Below are 19,978 nucleotides of genomic sequence, written 5' to 3'. Positions count from 1 at the left end.
AGAGAGAGAGAAAACACAGATCGCCTTTGTTTGATTGTGCTAGGTTTATATAATGAGCTAAAATATTATCTTCATAGAGACCTGTTTCTCAACGAGCAGCAAATTTTGAGAACAATAGTCAGACAACAATAGAAGTGTAAGGTAATTGCTTAGAAGAGTTTTATGTATGCTTCGACATTTTTCTTCAAAATCAATCATTATGATATGTTGATTTGTCAAATTATGTTTTTCTTTTATACAGTTTTTTCGAAAAATAATAATTAGCAAACAAAATTATTATTGAATTTGATATTAAACTAAACTTGGATTGAGACAAATTGTGACTTTTAATGTATACGAAAAATGCTATTCTTCTTTATGCAATTGATTAACACACACATATATTTGAAAAATGCATGCAAGAAAATTGAATTAAAATCTTGAATTGATATATTAAAGTTTTTTTTTAATGGAGATATGAAATAGAGTTGAAAGAAAAATAAATTGATTTCTAAAGTTGAAATGTAAAGCTTACAATTAGTAATTATTACAGATAGGTAATTGTTTTTTATTCTCTTTCATTGCCAAATATGCAATTTTGAGTTCTCATTGTTATTGCCAAAATTACTTAATAAAAAATATTTCAACTAAGATGTTATTGTACTCTATTAATTTATCTTTCTGATGCTGTATATATGTTTTGTCTTTCCCATTTACTTAATAAATAAAATTTTAAGATTTAAGTCACAACATTGAATGTTAAATCGCAATATAAAAAAGTATATTTTTTCTATGATGCAGTTTGGAGTATAATTACCCACATTATACACAGATTACATGTAAAATTTTTTCATAGAATGAATTCGTTGTATTACATTCTCCTTTAAAAATTTATATTCATGAAATTTTACGTGCATTATGGAATTTTAAAATAATTTTTAGGAGAATTTTTTTTTTAAAAATTGAGTAAGAAAATGAAATTTTAAAATAGAATATGAGATCAAATTACACTTTGATAAATGTGGTAATGTTTAATTTGAATTTTTAATTATAACCACTCTATTTTGGAGTCTTCTTTTAATCTATATTTTATTTATTTTGTTATGCATAACGAATCTTATCTATCTAAAATTTTATATTTAGAGATAAGAGAGAAGAAAACTCAACTGATTATGTGTAATACAAAAGAAAATAATTTTTAAAAATTAAATTAGAGAAGAGTAAAGTAATAAAATATAGTAGAACAAATATGTACACCTAGAATTGGATGAGGGGTTTGGGGAGGAAACTTGACCTAATTTTGAGATCATAATGAAAGTAATTAAATATTCCACATATTACTATTTGTAAATTTTAAATGAAAGAGATAGAGAACTAGTAAAATAAAAATTTAAATTATTTTTGACAATATGAAATTCTTAAATTGTAAATAATATAATAAACAAAAAAAATATGAAACAAAAAACTTTCTTGCAATTACGTAACTTTTTTTACTCATACAGATTTGGTTCGGGGGAGGGGGGGGGGGGATGACGTGGAGGCATGTACGGGGGTGGTTGTGGTGGTGAAAGAAATTTGGACTAATTTTGAGAATATAATGAAGTAATTATATATTGAATATATTATTATTTATAACTTTTAAATGGAAAAGATGGAAGGATAATAGAATAAAAATTTGAACTATTTTAACAATATGAAATCTTTAAATTGTAAACAATATAATAAAGAAACATAAAACTTTCTTGCAGTTATATAATTATTTTTACACATAAATTTAGTTAGAGGCGCGAGAGAAGGAAGGAGGGGGGAGGGGAGGAGGTATTAGGATGAGGAGAAAATGGGTGGTGGTAAAGGCGTGTGGGTGTGGGTGGGAGGTGTGTGTGGAGTAGTGTGTGTGGAGTAGATTTTTTCTTCTTTTGAGAAATAGAATGATAGTTAAATGGTAAAACATGCTCGGATGAAACATTTCTACATAAAATAATAAAAAAAATATTTTAATATTATTCGCACATCATACAGGTGTGTATACTAGTTAATACACAAAGTTTAAGTCTTACAAATTAAACAAACAATGCACTTTCCATTTATGAAGTGACAAGAATACCCTTGGTCGTCCCACCTACTCACTTTTTTATATAATACTAGATAATTTTTAAGGCCCATAAACGAGCCCAATGTAACTAGTTACAAATTTTAGATTTATTTTGTATAAACAAAAAAGTTTAATATAAAAATATGATATTGCATTTTGATCAATATTCTACTGGTACCAATTAAAATTTTAGCATAAATAAAATAAAGTTACCTAACTCACAAATATTTTCAAGTATTGTTGGTATCTATTATGAGAACATTCATTTCTTAATATTCTAAAGCACTAAGGATCTAAATTTTTTTTCTTTTCTATATCGCTGATATAAATTTATTATAATTTAAAATATAATTTTATTTGTTAGATTGAATTGAACTATATGTGAAATATACTTTATTCAAGGAAGTCAACAATCACATAGTATATTTAATGAATTTTCAACAGTGTTCCTAATTCCTTTATTTCCTTTGAAAGATCTTTTAAATACATGGTTCTTGTACTTCTTTCTTCATTATTTTTTGCACATAAATTGTTACTTGTACAATATTATTAATTATAAAATAATTTTAAGTTTTAATTGATACAACAACATATCCAATATATAATTTCACAAAATAGTTTTGAGAATAGTCACAAATATAAATTAAGACATTGCTTAAATGAAATTTTTACCTTTGATCGTCATTTAATTTATTTTTCTATATAAAAAAATAAAATATAATAAAAATAGGTTAGTATGTGTTCACGATACGTATGAATGTATTTGTATCCATCCGATTTTAAAGTCCATCAATTTTTATGTATCTAAGAGGTTAGGACGTGTTCATGATATATATATATATATTAATGTATATGTGCGCAGTTGTATACACATGTATCTAAGTGTTTACTTTGTTGGATACATCAAATTGATAATAGATACTTCAGATTAATAAATTTAATATTTAAATAATAATAATAATATAAAAAATAAAATTAATCAAATTACATATCCAAGATATATATGTATATATATATATGTATATATGTATATATATATATATGTATATATGTATATATATGTGTGTGTGTGTGTTTCTGTTTTATATTAATGAAATTAATGAACTTAATCTAAAGAGTAATAAAATGAAATTAATCAAACACAGATACATTACTTGATTTCTGCCCTATATTAAAAGATTTGATTAATTCAAATTTTCAACATTAGTTGGTCATGTATCAGAAATCACAATATATTCGGCTCTCTAATATCCGCTTACCTTTTTATAAAATTTTATGTAATATTCTAAAGTTGTAAGAGAGAAAGTAATTGGCTTTTATAGTTATAAAATTCATGCAAGTTGCTCAAAAATTATTTACATTCTCAGGTTTACTTTAAAATTAACATTTTGTAAATTTGAATAGTAGACATTTTCTCTTTTTTATCCTGACTTTTTTAAATGTCTATTTTCCCTTACATAGCCAATCTTTTTCTTTTTTACTTCTTCAAATCATGATTTTTTAAAAAACATTTATATGACAAATCTCTACAAGAAAAAATAAGCACTATTGATTAGGAAAAAAAGAAAAGAAAAGTGAGAAATAGTAACTTAATGCATACATTATTGATGTTTAATAATGAAATGAATGAACAGTTTTTTAAAAAAATTATTAATAATAAAATTTTAATATTTATTTATACAAGTAAAAGTCATAGAGTGATAGTTTTATAGATATATTTTGATAAAAGTAATAAAAATAATTAATAAAAATAGAGATATAGTTTAAAATAAATTTCTAAAATATCATTCATTTATATTGTAATTAAATTATAATTTAGAAATAATAATTAATGACAAAACTCGTTTATCCATGTAGACAATTAAGAATAAGAGATAAGTACAACTTAAATATACATATATACTTAATACATGTAATACTTAAATAATATCATAAAAGATAGCATTAGATTTTGTAATAAGTTCATAAAAATTATTCTACTTATAATGTTAATAAACTTAAACAAAAATCATTAAATCTCTAGAAATGGTGAAAGAGAGCAAAGAGATGAGGCTTCTAGAATTTTGTCGAGTATTAGCGTGAAATGACTATATTGCCCTTGGTCGTCCTCTAACTCACCTTCCTATATAATAAAAAAATATAATATATAATAAAATTAACAACTAGACAAACATGCATGTGCTATGCATGAGCCCAATATTTCGAATTCGAATATAGTTTAATTTCTATATAATTTTAGTTGCATCTATTATTTGAACACTATGTTGGCATACATACCTCATAACAACTATAATTTACAAATAAAAAAGTAAAATTTCATTTACAAAGTAGCAAGTATAAGAAAGGTCATATTGGAATAAGGATAACACTACATAAGCAAAAGAAAATAGAGTTAAATTATTTTTTTTTGGTTAAATTTTTGGGAATTTTATTAATTAAAAATCGAACACATAAAATTTTTGGACAAGTATGGACCAACCCATCTAAATAAAAGCCCAAATACAAAATAAAAACTTAATAGAATCGGATCCTACTCGGTCCAATTCAAAATAAAGTAAAAATAAAATGAAAATAAGAGACAAATATATAAGATCAGTAGGGTTTCTAAATTGAGTTGTTCTTTCCCATTTTCTGCCTCCGCCTTCCTTGCAATGTTTCCCTTTGTCAACCATCGATTCTCTCTTCTTCAGCTTTGGGTCATCCGAGAAAGTACCTTGGCCTCCATTGCATGACTCTCATTTCAGCTTGCATAAGTAAGTTTCCTTCATTTATTCCCCTTTGTTCTCTATTGACTGACACTGATTGCTTGCTTTTCATCCTTTTCAGCTATGTTCTCCAGTGGATGGGTCTTTATGATGATTTTTGTAATATATCTCGGTATCTAGTCAGAGAAACAATGTTAACTCTTCCAAGTAAGTATATCTCTCCAGATTTTCCTATAATACATTGATTGCTTGATGTATTATAACTGATATCACCTATACTCTGCAGACATGGTTAGTAGGGAGATAATAGGATGCTGAACTGTTGTGAATATGAAGTCTCCATTATCTAGGGCCAAATTAGCAAAAAATAAATAAGCTAACTGATTTCCTTCTCTAAATATATGCTGAAATTGAACATGTTTGCTTGTTATCAACTGCCATATTTGTTGTATATGACCTTCTATGCTCCATGGACAATCCTACCCTCTCTTTAAAATCTTTTGCATTGCCAGTGAGTCTGTTTGCTTATGACCTTTTCATACCTCATATGACTGCAATATTTTGCTGCATCTAGAATAGCAATTGCTTCAACTTCCATATTATTAGTGTCTTCTACTATAGCCCCTTCAGCATGCATTAAATCTCCTTTGTCATCTCTTAGACAGAAAGAATATGAACTACTTCTAGGGTTCCTTCTTAAAGCTCTATCGATATTATACTTCACCCATCCCTCCTTAGGTAGATCCCATAACATAGTAGTAACTCTTATCGTAGGCTTTAGTAATGTAAAATCCCTCAGTATCCCTAGCCAATCAACTAAGAATTCCAATTTTGGCTTTCTCACTTTCAATAACATCCTTATATTCCTTGTAATGTTGAATATCAGTATTTGAGCATTTATTTCTTTCCCTTCATGTTTTTTGCTATTTCTCATCTTTCATAATTCCCAGATGAAGACGCTTGGCAATGACTTAAAATACACTTTCTCCATAGGCTTCACATCAACTTTCCACCAATGAAGTATTGTTCCCTTAAGCTTAGTCCCTGAATATTTATACCTGCAAAATTAGCAAAGTAGGACCAAGTCCTGTTAGCAATATTTGATCTCAGGAACACATGACACATAGTTTCTTGTGCTGGATTAGTATGACACCAACACTTTGATGGACCTTCAAATCCCCATCTCCTGATGTTATCATTTACTGGGACCTTACCCTTCTATAACCTCCACAGAAAAAAAAGCATATTTTAAAAGGCAAGCCTTTCAACCATATATCTTTATAAGTATCATTTATCCACTCTTTTTGCCTAATATACTACCAAGCTGTCTTCATTGTAAAAAGACCTTTTGAGTCGATACGCTAAATTATTTTATCCTCTTCATTTTCTTGGCCAGGTAGATGTATCTTGTTGAGTATATGTTGGACAATTTTCTCTGGAAATAGACTGCATCATCTCCTCATTCCATTTTCCATTCTTGTCAAATCCTTGACCTGTTGATATCTCTCATCCGACTCCACACTTTTCTGCAGTATAGAATACAAATCTCCTAACCCTATTCAGTTATCAAACCAGATATTTGTGTTCCTTTATCTAATCTGCCACAAGATATTGTGGTCAATAAGATCTCTGGAAATAAGCATTTTCTTTCAAGCTTGGGATCCCCCTCCACCAAATTTCCACATTACCTCCTTAGGATGATTTTTTTATAATACTTGTTGTATATGTATTTACTCCAAGTAGAATTTGTGGTTCTGAATGTCCACCATAGTTTGCAGAATAGGGTTGTAGATATATCGTGCAACATTCTAAAACCTAACCCTCCTTCTTCTTCTGGTAGACACAAACTCTTCCATAACACCCAGTGTCTTCCTCTTCCCCCTATTGTACTACTACAAAAAAATTAAGCAAATATTTTTTGTATTTTGCTTATTACATTGAGAGGATAATTCATAACAGAGAGAGAATAAATGGGAATGCTTTGCAAAACATGCTTGATTAATATAGCTCTTTCTCCATAAGATAGTAACTTGCCTTTCCAGCTTTGTAACTCGCTATTTATCCTATTCATTAAGGGCTGATAATAATCCTTCTTCTTTCTTATATACAAAATTGGACAACCTAAGTAGGTAAAAGGGAACTCCTGTCACAATATTCCTGTATCAACCTCAGCCATTACTACTGTACCATTAGAAACTCCCTTGTGCAAATATAAAGCACTTTTATCTTTAATAATCTTCAGGCCAGACAACTTTTCATATTTTTTCCAAAGTATTTGTTACCATCTTCAAAGTTCCTATATCTGCCTTACACAATATAATCATATCATTTAAAAAGGCAAGATGATTAATTTTGGGACTTCCCCTTGGCATTCCAAACATCTTAACCTTCTTCTGAAATAACAATAATCTCAAACTCCTGTTCAACACTTCAGCTGCTAATATAATTAAAGTAGGGGATGACGGATCTCCTTGTTTTAATCCTCTTGAAGATTTAAAAAATCCTTTATGTTGGCTATTCAATAAAATTAAATATTAATTATTTGCAACTAGCCTAAAAACCATGTCAATTATTTCTTCACAAAATCCTATCTCTCTTTGGACTTTTGTGAGAAACAACCACTCCACCCTATCATAAGCTTTCATCATATACAGCTTCAACACCATATTAGGAGGCTTTCCTCTTTTTCTTGTTTCTAACACTATCTCATGTACTACCAAAATATTTTTAACAATACTTCTTCCTTGTACAAATTCAGCTTGCTCTTTAGAAATTATATCATGCAAAAGCCTCTTAATTCTTTCATGAATTAATCTTGAAAAGATTTTATTCACAAAATTACTAAGAGCTATAGGTCTCATATCAGAGAAAGTATTCACTACCAACTTCTTTGGCAAAAGCACCAAATTAGTATGTGTAATGAATCTTGGAAGTTCAAATCTACAAAAAAGGGATGTTATCATTAAATGAATATCCTTACCTATGATCTCTCATGCATCTTGATAGAATGCTCCAGTCATGCCATCAGGTCCCCCATACTGTCTCTATTTAACCCTATTACTATAGCTTTAACTTCCTCTATACTTGGAGGTTCCTTCAGTTCTTTATTCTACTCTTGTGAAACTACTGAAGGCAATACCTCCAGCATTGAGAAATCTATTTCATCTTCCTATTTTGTAAATTATTTTTGAAAGAAATCTATTGCTGTTTCTATAATTTTAGTTTGATCTTCCATCCAACATCCTTCAGTATTTTGTATTTTTGTAACCTTTAACCTTGCCCTTCTGCCTTTCACTATATTATGAAAGAATTTCTTATTTCTCTCTCCATCTTTGAACCACTCAAAACCTATCTTTTGTCTCCAGAACTCTTTCTCTCTTCTTAGCTATATACTTAGTTCAGCCTGTGTCTTCAATATGCTAGCTCTGTTAGTTCCTAAAAGATCTTTCTCAAATTATTTCTTCCTTATCTTTAAAACCTCATCCAATGTATCTATCTCTTAAAAGATATTTCCGAACTTCTGCTTGCTCCAAACTGTTAAGGTAACTTTTGTCTTTTTATGTTTTTGATGAAAAATCATAAATGGATTTACCTCTATATCTGAGTGCAAGCTCTGTCTTACCACTTCCATACAAGATTCCTTTTGCAAACAAAAATTTAAAAATCTAAATGATTTGACAATATACTCCTTTTTGCTACTAGATTGAAGCAACAAAGGAGCACGATCTGAACCACTCCTTACCAGATATTCCACCTCCAATACTAGAAATATATTAATCATCTTATCATTACACATTACCCTGTCCAGTCTTTTGAAAATGCACTCTCCACCAGTTCTCTGATTCCACCAAGTATATTTGCTGCCCTTAAATACTCACTCCTCCAGATTGCATATACTTCCACAATGATTAAAATCTGCTATCTCTGCCACTGTTACAGGAAGTTCTCCCAGCTTTTTTGATTCATCCCTAATAACATTAAAGTCCCCCTACTAGCCAAGGTTCCTACATACCATTAGCCAAGTCTCCCAAAGATTCCCACAAAACTAAGCTTTTATTGGGACTATACTTTGGATATGCTAGTGTAAACTTTACAGATATTCTAGTATTTTTATTCGCCAATTTCAAAGTAAGCTGTTGTTTCTCATTTTGGATGACACTATACTCCACTACAGAATCCATGAATGCCCATATCTTTCCTGATATATTAGTTGTAGCTTATTGCATACCTAATATTCTTTTATAATCATCAATATTGAAGCTTGTTCCTGCCTATTATCTTGTTCCTGCCTTTTCATTCTGCCTATTATCTTGTTCCTGCCTTCTTTCCTTATTTCTTTCTTATTTTTCTTCCTGCACTTTATCATGTAACTCTGGATGAATGTTCCAACATCTTGCTTCATCATGACCTTGCAAAGAACACTCTTTGCAGTACTTAGGCATGCAGTCATATTATATACTAATCCATTTTGACTTTATTTTACTTGTCACTTCATTTTCTTCATTATTTTCACTCTCTGAGGTAGTTTAGCTATCAAATCAACTTCACTTTTACCCTTGCAGAGCTAGGCCTCATTTGATTCTTTGTATCCATATCCACAATTATGGTTTTCCTACTGCCGAAGCTATAGAAAAAATTGCCTCTTTTGCAAAAATTATTGGTGGGAGATCAGGCACTGAAACCCATGCTACTCCTATTGTAGTTTCAATATCCATCTTAAACAACAGATCCCATTTAAGTGTTCTCATCTATCAGTACATGTCCTTTGCCTTAATATAAAAGGTTGATGCTGATAGTAACTGAACATAATCCTCCAAACCATTCAATTAAATGAGTATGTGTCTTGCATCCAATAATCCTATTGTGCTTCTCCCTTAATTCCACATTGTATTGGTATAGACCTTTTCAACTCCTTAATATCAGGTTTACCATAAGAGAACTTTCCAATAATGGCGTATTACAAATTCTCTTGTAGTATCATATATTTCACTTCTAATGATTTTCATGTAATACTCGGCTCACCATGCAATATGATAACTGGATTTAAAGGAACCTTAATATTCTCATGCACGTACACTTTAGGCTTGAGTAAATCTACATATGTTGTCTCTTTCATATCAGGTTTCTATTTATCAGCTTCCCTATGTATCACTGTTTTCTCTGGTGGGTTATTCCTACCTAAAGTAGTAGCCATGATGGTCAAAAATTAGATTGAGAGGGGTTTTTGCATGCGGTGGATTAGGGTTTTTTGAAAGTATGTCAAACAGAGTTAATTTAATGTCCAGGAACAACCAATTCGAGTGTGAAAATGAAATCATTCTTTGGCCAATGCAAGATAAAATTTAAAATATATATTGAGAGCTTGAACCTTGATTATCAATAATTAGGACAACTGATTCTGCAGATTATTCTTTGCATGTCTTTTTTTATCTTTTTCTATCCTATGTGATTGTTGTTTTGATAAATAATTCACATCTATTACACTTCAAAGTATATTTCTTTCTCATCTCTAAATAAAGAACCTATAAAGAAAAAATTGATGATGTAACATAATATTAGCCTAGAGATATTGCAACTCAGGTAATATTTAATAAATATTTATTTTTGTGTAATAAAGTTCAAAATCTATAATAAAATACTAATCAATAGAATAAAGGTTGAGAAATTTCATAGTATAATCCACTATAAAAATACTAATCAATAGAATAAATATTGAGAGATTTCACGGTGCAAATTTGTAGAAAAATACTCATCAATAGAATAAAGGTTTGACAGATTTTATTTTCAAACCATACATCATAGAAGAAGTATATGTCGTGTCCATACAAGTGTCATGTATATTCAATATACATAGGATTGGATGATACTATTGTAGAATAAAGTGACCTGATGAACAATACAAAAACAGACAATCTTTATTAATAAGGACTTCAAGACATATAACTCAAACATTCGCTTGAGCAAGCAGACATAAATGAATAGCTACTAAACAATCACAACTTCTTAGGAAAAAATACTTTTAAGTCAATGTTGCAGAGTACGTATTCATGGAAATAGTTTTCAACCTTGGTTTCTCTCTTACGTGTGATTTTTCATTATTGATGAATATATATAACTCATTTTAAGAGCTATAAATAGAGACATTAAATTCATAAGTTAGTTTTTAAAAAGTAAAACCACAACTCATACATCTTCAACCATAACAACACAAAGTTTAAAATTTTAGATTCAAAATAAAGTTTTCATCATCATTGGATAAGTATTTTAATACAATATCCAGTTTGTGTTTTGTTATTTTTCTTATCAATGAAAAGATTTATTTAGTCATGTAATTAAATGCCTCTCATTTCTTGAAAAGGTAATTTAATTGATGAAATTTAGTAAGAGTTCAAAATTCTTTGACCGACTCAGATTGGCAGTTTATTATAGCAAAACCCTCAATAAAGGCTTCTCATTTATCATTTGTCTGAGTTATAACTTTTCTACTTAAAAACTTCAGAAAAACTGAATATCCATACCAAGTGTTATATAAGATAATAAGACCACCACTTATATACTGACTTTACTCAGAGCTAGGTGAATCACCGACTTTATCACTTTTCAGTTGATATACAAAATTGATCATAGTTCTGCTCTAAAGATTGAAAAAGTGAAAATCATATCTTTGTCTCTAATCATCATAAATCTACTAGGTCTTAAGTTAATTGAATGGAGACACCGAGCAGAGAGGAAAAAAAACCAAATTTAACATGCATAAAGATATAAATTTCTAAATAACACAACATCATTTTTATATATTTCCCATTATAATCACAAAACTACTTCTCTAAACCAAGTTTTAGATAATGGTTAAGAGGTCCAGAGGTTTTTCACTAAAAGAAATTTCATCATTATAAGATATTCGAGTATGTAAACTATATTAATTAAGAAGTGTTTGCTCCTATATTTCAACTCCATCAAGCTACTTTTGTGCCCCAAAAATTGATTATAAATTTCACACATGTATATTTATAAGGATGTCATGTCTTGTTGTGTTAGTATCAAGGCCTTTGATCAAGTGTAGTCAATTATTTTAGCTGTATTATCCAAAAACTATCCGTGACAAAAAAATTGCATCAAAATCAAACATGTTAGACCTGTGCACAGTAGGGGTCATTGCTTATAAACATATCTTTGATGTAACCTATGTCAAACGTTTTTCACGTGTTGGAGACTAAAAGACTTGTTATTTTCAAACTCTTTTTACAACTGATACAATCTTATCTGTTTATACAAAATGAAAATCGCTCACCCACCACATTTATTTGAATAATTAATTTTTTTTATTTTAAACTTTTGTTATGTTAAAAATATAACAACTAAGTTGTTCTTATGCAAATTTGAATAAAATAAATAGATGCAGGAATTAGACCCTAAAACATTAAAAGGGAAAAATAATTTGCTCACTACTCTCTTTATGTAATTGAGAGAATGCTTAAAACAATTATTGTGGTAAGTTGCCTATTACATGACTTAATTTCAGCCTTTCTCGTCCTCAATTCATCTACGTAAGTCAAATATGCTCACATCCTAGTGTGGGAATCGAATAAGCTTTTAATGGAGATTTAAAAGTCATTAACTCTCTCGATATGTATAGTTGACAGAGCAACAAAGCATCCATAAAGAAATTTCAATATTTTATAGGAAACTATTGCGACTTTCACACAACGACAAGTAGATGTGTATAATATGTAGTATTAAATAAGTGGTTCTTAAAGTCTTAAAAAATACTATAAGGTCAAGCTTCACCATCAAGTATTTAATGCTCTTTACACACTCACAATTAGGGATCATTTGATAGAGTGTATAAGAATAATGCTGAAATAAGTTGTATCAATAGTGCTTGTATTAATAATGCTGGTATTATTTATGCTGGCATTATTTTTTATACACGATTTGGTGTGATGTATTAGAAATAATGTGCAATCAATTATCCTTCATCTTTTTAACAAAATTCTTTAGCCTTTTTTTTTGGCTCGCGGAATAGCTATAGATGCACATAATATACAGAAATAAACTCGTAGGCATTAATCACCTCAGACCATAAAGAACTTTCCTAAATTTTCAATGCAATAACTTGAAGATACGTAGAGAGCTCTTTCCACCCCATCCACTCCTCCAAGGATTTTCTCTGCAGGCCATGGATTTTAGCTATCGTGACTCTGGTGACGTTGGTGCTACGATTTGAGGGTTTTGAACACTATCACTGTGACCATAAAATTTCAATCGAGATGAACCTTATTAACATGAAAAAATGATGGAAGTGACACCATCACTTTAATGTTTGAAAGCTCCAGTAAGTTTCTAATCTAGTTATTGTGAAGCCAATTTTGATTTTTCATTGTGTTTGAAAGTCCCCAAAATAGTGTTTGATTAAGTAGAAAGAAGATGAAGAAAATCACCTTTTTTATGAAAAAATATAGAGATGAGACAAAGTCAACTTTTTACAACATAATATGGTGGGAAAATGAATTGAAAAATATTAAAATGGTGGAAAAAGTAACTGACAAATATTTTGAAGGGGTAATAATGTCATTAACCAAGTTAATGTATGTATTGAAATGCTTTGTATTACCAATACATAGAAAATATTGGTATTATTAATCCACTCTTCTATACATAATAGAGGGTATAGCTAATACAAACATTAATTATATATAGTCTTAAAAATATACCAAATAATGTATTAATAGTACACAAATCTAATGCATGCGTTATATTTTTTAATACACTCTATCAAATGACCCCTTAAAGTTCTAAAAATCATTCATCATCTGTACGTGTCCATAAGAAAAATAATAGAGAAAAAGTTAGGATAAGAAAATTATATCAAATGTCTTAATACGTGAATCATAAATATTCAGATGTAGGAAAATTAATCACCGTCTAGCTATTATACTCTCATTAAGTTCTTAAAATAACACTAAGTTTACAGTTTCTAAAGAACCTCTTAGTGGATCTAATTAAAACACTCTCAAACTTAAATATGTTAGTATACTTTACATATTTTGAGACTCTAATATTGAAGCCTTTGAAGATGAAATTGGAAGCTCAATATTTGATTTTGTGTGGTCTTTTGAGATCGAAATTAAAGACAGAATCACAATTCTTTTGATGGAAATCTTCAAAATTGATTATTGTTGATTTTTCATTTTTGGGGATTGACAGCTAAATCTGACTTGGTGATATCAATTTAAGAATAAACGTGTTCATACAAACCACTTGAGTTTCCATTGATGAGATTTTTTTAACTATTGGTTTGTTACTGATCTAAAAAGTGATTGAAGATAATCGATTGAGTGTTCATACTTATTGCTGAAATTGTTGACACTAATTGATTAAAATCGAAAGAATAGTTGAATCTAGGTTAAAAATTAGTGAAAGAAACTGCATTGAAGGTTTAACCCAGGTTTGAAATTTTTGTTGGTAAACACGAGAGAGTGTCTCAAGATTCAAAGTGTTGATAGAGACATCAATAGAGGAACTAATCGGGTAAGAAAATGCAACAAATATGAGTGAATTATCTAAATAGTCACCCAAGTTTTGGATATTTCCTTCAAATATCACTTATGTTTCATTTAGTACCACAATATCACTCAACTGTCACTCTTTTACTCGAAAAATACTAAACACCTCAAAAACCTTCTTCTCTCTTAGTTGACATTCATGTCATTAAAATCTCTTTTTAAAAAATACTAAACCGATAACTCATCAAACTCATTAAATCAAAAATTTAATTGTATTCTTTTTTTAAAAAAATGCACTAGTTTATTATAAAATAATTTTTATACTTAGAAAAACTTTATCGTTACTAAAACTTGACATATTTTTTTAAGAATTATTTTTCTGAATGACCACTCATATTTTTTTGAATTGCCTACAAAATTACTTATAATTTTCTTTAGAGATAATAATATGACTCAAATATCACTATTATTCTAAAAAAAAACTAAATATCATACATCTCTTTCTCTTATAATAGGCAAGCCATGTCATTAAATTATTTTTTAATAATAGACCTATTTAACCCATCGAACTTATTTAGTCAAAATTATATTCTTATTCTTTTCTTTAAAAGAAATATATTAATTTATTAAGAAGAAACTTACTTGCTTAGAAATCTTTTACCATTATTTAAACTTTTTATTTTTTCTAAAGTTATTTTCTTGAATTATTATCCATGTTTTTGGAATCGCTTATAAAAATCACTTTTGTTTTTGCTAAGACAATAATATTACCCAATTATCAATATTTTTCTAAAAAATCACTAAATACCTCAAAAGTCTCTCCTCTTCTAATTAGCATGTCATATTAGTAAACCATCATTTTTTTACTAATAATAAAAATATTAACTCAACAAACTCATTTGCCCAAAATTATAATCTTATTTTTGTAAAAAAAGTACATTAATTGATTAATAAGAAATTCTCATACTTAAGTATTTATACTTTTTTTCCTAGAGTTATTTTTCTAGATGATCATTTAGGTTTTTATATATAATTGTATACAAAGATCAGTTGTTTTCTAAGAAAAAATAATATTGCTAAATTAAATAAGTTATCTAGAGATTTTAATTTGCATGTAAAATAATATGGTAAAGATGTGTGGCAAAAATTTCTAAGCATCAAAATTAGATTAATACATTTTTTAAGAAAAAGGGAATAAAGTTATAATTTTGGTTAAATGAGTTTGATGAATTAAATTATTTATGATTTTTAAAAATGTGATTTTAATGACATGACATGCAAACTAAGAGAGAAGAATAATTTTGAGGTGTTAAGTATTTTTTAAGGAAAAGAGTGATAGTTGAGTGATATTGTGGTGCTAACTAAAATATAAGTGATATTTGAAGCGAATTCCCAAAATAGCTAATTGATAAATGCCATTAATGTTGATCAGTGATCCTCCTACTCATTAACGGGAGGAGGATGTTTTGTTGGAAAGTAAGTAGTTGATGGTTATGCAGTGTAGTTCCGATTACTTAAGGGACTGGCTCAATACTTTTTCTTAGCTGTGTGGTTCTTGTTCCAAGAAAGATCTTGATATACTTTATATAATGTACCTTTTTCTGCCCTCAGAATCTTCTTATATGATTTGTTACTTTGAACTTGTATTGTTTTATCACCTGTTGTTTCCTTAGCTTCGTCACAGTATTATGTTTTGTTGTTGCTGTTGCTACTGTTCTCTTCTTCATTATGTTCTACATGACCACTTCACTTTTCTATTTTCCTTTCCATACATGATTATTGTGATTGGACATCTTTATACAAATTATGAAGAATGGATCCAAGAAGTACTGGAGCATCTAAATATCACTAGAGGGATCAGGGCACTACTTGAAAGTGTCAAGTTTTCATATAGTTGATGTTGCCGCTTGAACATTACTCTTCAGGTCGGTAACACATTTTCTCCGATCATAATAAGAAGGGTTCTTAATGTTTTTATCCCGGATGAGGTTTTCCCTGATCCAATACATGAAGTAGTACTTGAAGCTCTTAAGTTTGAGGTAACCTCATCTCATTTCTGACTTTTTCCATTGTATAATGATAGAGTTAGGAGTGAAGTTGATAAATTAATCATTTTATTATTATTTGCTTCTGCAATTTTCTCAGGTTAGGATCCTTTTGATGCCGAAGAAGATGAAGTCATGAGCTACCCATGCACAGCAACTCCTATAGCTTATAAGCCACCTTCTGATGCTTCAGTTAATGGTTTATTAGGTGATATTGATCATAATTCTCAGCTGAGATGAAGTGGATCTTCATTTCTCAAGAAGTCATACACAAGTGATGATAAACTTTACCAACTAGATTTGAACTTTAGCATTTCTGAGGGCATTACAACTTCACCTCTTGTAAAATCCAGTAGGATATCAGAAGTTAGAGAAAATGGAAACAACAATATTGTTAGGTATAAACTTCTTCGGGGGGTTTGGATAAATAGTGAATAATATGATTTTGATCTGTAGATGTGTAAGCAAGAAGGTTTCTGAATGAATGAACTTAATAGTGTCAAAAAATATGTATAAAAGATCTTCTGTTTTTCCAAGCATTTTACAAATGCAGGTACTTGCATATTTTTTTCTTCTTAATCTAGTTTTCAAATAGATGAGCTCAGGTTTTAGAAATAATAATCATCTTTTGGTTCAAAACTGAAGTTTTCCATTGATAAGAGAAATATCAGTTAGATGGCATAAAATCTTATTTTGTTTTAAATCTGGGTAAAATTATCTCCATCTCCAACATTAGTACATACTATTTCCACATTATACTCTTGCTTGATGACATTATGTTCTGTGATAAGAAGAGACAAGCTACGTCTTTTCCACAGATCAAGCTATTAAAAATTGATATACAGTGGGTTCACATGCTCAGCGAAGGATGGACGATCCCATTGAAAGGATTCATAAGAGAACTCGAGTTCCTCCAAACTCTTCATTTCAATTCACTCCGACTAGTTGATGATGATAGATTAGTTGTCAATATGTCGATGCTGATTGTGCTAGCTATTGATGATTTGTTTAAGAATAATGTTGGTGATTCCACCAGTGTTGCACTTGTTGATGATAAGGATAAACCTATTTCCATTCTTAATGATGTTGAGATGTATAAGCATAATAAAGAAGAACGGATTCCCAGAACTTGGGGAACCACTTCCCAAGGTCTACCTTATGCAGAGAAAGCAATAAATCATGCCAAAAACTGGCTAATTGGTGGTGATTTGGAAGTTATAGAACCAATAAGTATCATGATGGTCTAGACAGGTTCCGTCTTTCCCCTACTAAACTTCAAGATGAATTTACGAGGAGTGCAATACAGCTGCAGTGTTTGCTTTTCAACTCAGAAATCTAGTGCATAATGTCCATGCATTATTGATGACTGACACTCGTCGTTGAGTACTTGAGATGGGATACAAGAATCCTGTTCTTTTGCTTCATCCTCTATGAGGCTACACTAAGGCAGATGATGTTCCACTTTATTAGTGAATGAAGCAACATGAGATAGTACTTGAAGATGGTGTGCTTGACCCATAGACTACTGTGGTTTCTATATTCCCATCCCCCATGCACTATGCCGGTCTAATAGAGGTCCAATGGCATGCAAAAGAGCGCATCAATGTAGGTGATAACTTTTATATTGTGGGTCATGATCCAGCTGGTATGGTCTATCCGTTGGAGAAAGATCTGTATAATCCATATCTTAGAAAAAAGGTGCTCAGTATGGCTCCTGGGCTGGAGAAGCTGAATATCTTACCTTTCAAGGTGTCTACACATGATAAAACTCAAAACAAAATGGCATTCTCTGATCCCTTTAGACCTCAAGATTTTCTCTTCATATTAGGCAATAAGATGTGAACACTTGCAAAGGACAAAGACAGTCCTCTAGATGGTTTTATATGCCCTGGTGATTAGAAGGTCTTGGGGGACTACTATGATAGTTTGACTCCAGCTGAAAATGACAGAGTTCCTGAACTTGTCTGTAATACCCCATATTTCCCTAGCTTAAATTAATTATCAGTCCATGAGTTATCCAATATAAATATTTTGAAATACTCAGTATTTTTTACTTTAGAGCTTGCTAATGTGTAGGAAATTTAGTTAGCTTTCCTACATTATAAAATTCACCGAAATCTAATACCCGAGCGAGGAGTTAGAGCCGTTTTGGTAAAGCAGTGTGCCAACTGGCACTTTAGAGAATCGCGGAGCATGACCACATGGCAATTGTCAAATCTAGTGAGCTTCTGTGATATTGGCGCGTCGTGCCAAGTCCTCAATTCAGTATTGCCCTTTTTCCAGTGTTCCAACACGATCCCACCGCGTCGCAGTGAACTTCTAGGTTGCATCCAGCATTGCAACGCGATTCCACCACATCACGCCACTAGCCACATTCCCAAGTGTCAGTTTCCAATGGCCCAACGCGATAGTGGTGCATCGCGCCAGATGCCCAAATTAGATTTTTCTAGTGACAATTTTTAAATCATTCCCAGGGGTAATTGGGTACTTTTTCATGATCTAAGTTTGCCATTAACACTTAAATTACCCCTAATTAATCTATATATACCATTATTCATCTTAATTTTCCCCCAAATTAAATCATTCACTCTTAATTAACAAACCTTAGCTCTTAAGAAGTCAGGAACAAAGCTCAAGAAACTCACCAAGAACTCTAAGAAATTATCAATTCAGGTATGTTAGGTGTTCATCTATGGGTACCTTTCACCCATAGAGTCCAAGAATCTCTTTTTAAAACAAGCTTACGGATTTGTGAATTCCCATGTTTGAAATCGATTGTATGCATGTCTATGATGTTAATTGGGTTCCAATCCATGATTATAATAAGATTCATAAAATTAGAATAGTATTTATGGGGAATTTTATGAATTGCATGCTAAATCCATGAAATTGCATGTGTTGGGCATTATAGTTGCAATATTTATATGTTATCCATGATTATGTGCATTAAGTTGTACTCCCCAAGTGTTTGATAGAATGTCCATATGAATTAAATGATGAAATCATGACATGATAGTATATGTACAAGCTTATGCTCTACAAGTGTTTGATAATATCTCTATGAATGAATTATAGACAAGTGTACATTGTTATGTCTTTCAAGATCATGTTATGCTTTTCATTTCATGTTATCGAGTCCTGGGGGTATTTAATATCCGACACTTTAGCTGTATACCTAGAGCTAGTGTTAGTTACATAATAGTATCATCCAGGTCCTAATGTGTAGAATTCAACCAGTTATAGAACTTAGGAAAACTCAATAAACTCAGTATCGGTCCAGTTCAATTTTGTATACTTAGTTCAGTGTCTTTCAGTTGGGTGTAGGATTTAGCACCGAGTGAACCTAAGGATGGGGGCTCACCTGCCAATAGAGGGTATGATCCTTAGAAGCAATCCTTGCATTCCAGATCTATGCATCCAACGTAGGTTGAGACATTAACCTGCCAGATGAGGGTTGATGAGGTGTTTTAACCTGCCAGTTGAGGGTTCCACCGTTCTCATTAGAGTACCTACCAGATAAGGGTAACTCTTCAGTGTCTTTACCCTTGGCACGGTACTGACACCCTTCCAACTAGGGTCACAGGTTGGACTCCAACTCAGTTATCTTATTTGGGAACTGCCGGTTAGATAATTACCTCCCACAGTCTCAGT

At 30.5% G+C, this 19,978-nt stretch overlaps 1 pseudogene; it reads left to right on the top strand.

Moving 5' to 3' along the window:
• The window catches only part of LOC124897821, a 28,277-nt pseudogene extending 9,865 nt beyond the window's left edge, over positions 1–18,412 (top strand).
• The last annotated feature ends 1,566 nt before the right edge of the window (positions 18,413–19,978 follow it).

Source organism: Capsicum annuum, chromosome 1 (assembly GCF_002878395.1).
Source record: "Capsicum annuum cultivar UCD-10X-F1 chromosome 1, UCD10Xv1.1, whole genome shotgun sequence".
Lineage (NCBI taxonomy): Eukaryota > Viridiplantae > Streptophyta > Magnoliopsida > Solanales > Solanaceae > Capsicum > Capsicum annuum.
Note: the sequence above shows the minus strand (reverse complement) of the source record. Positions and strands in the feature narration are given on the sequence as shown.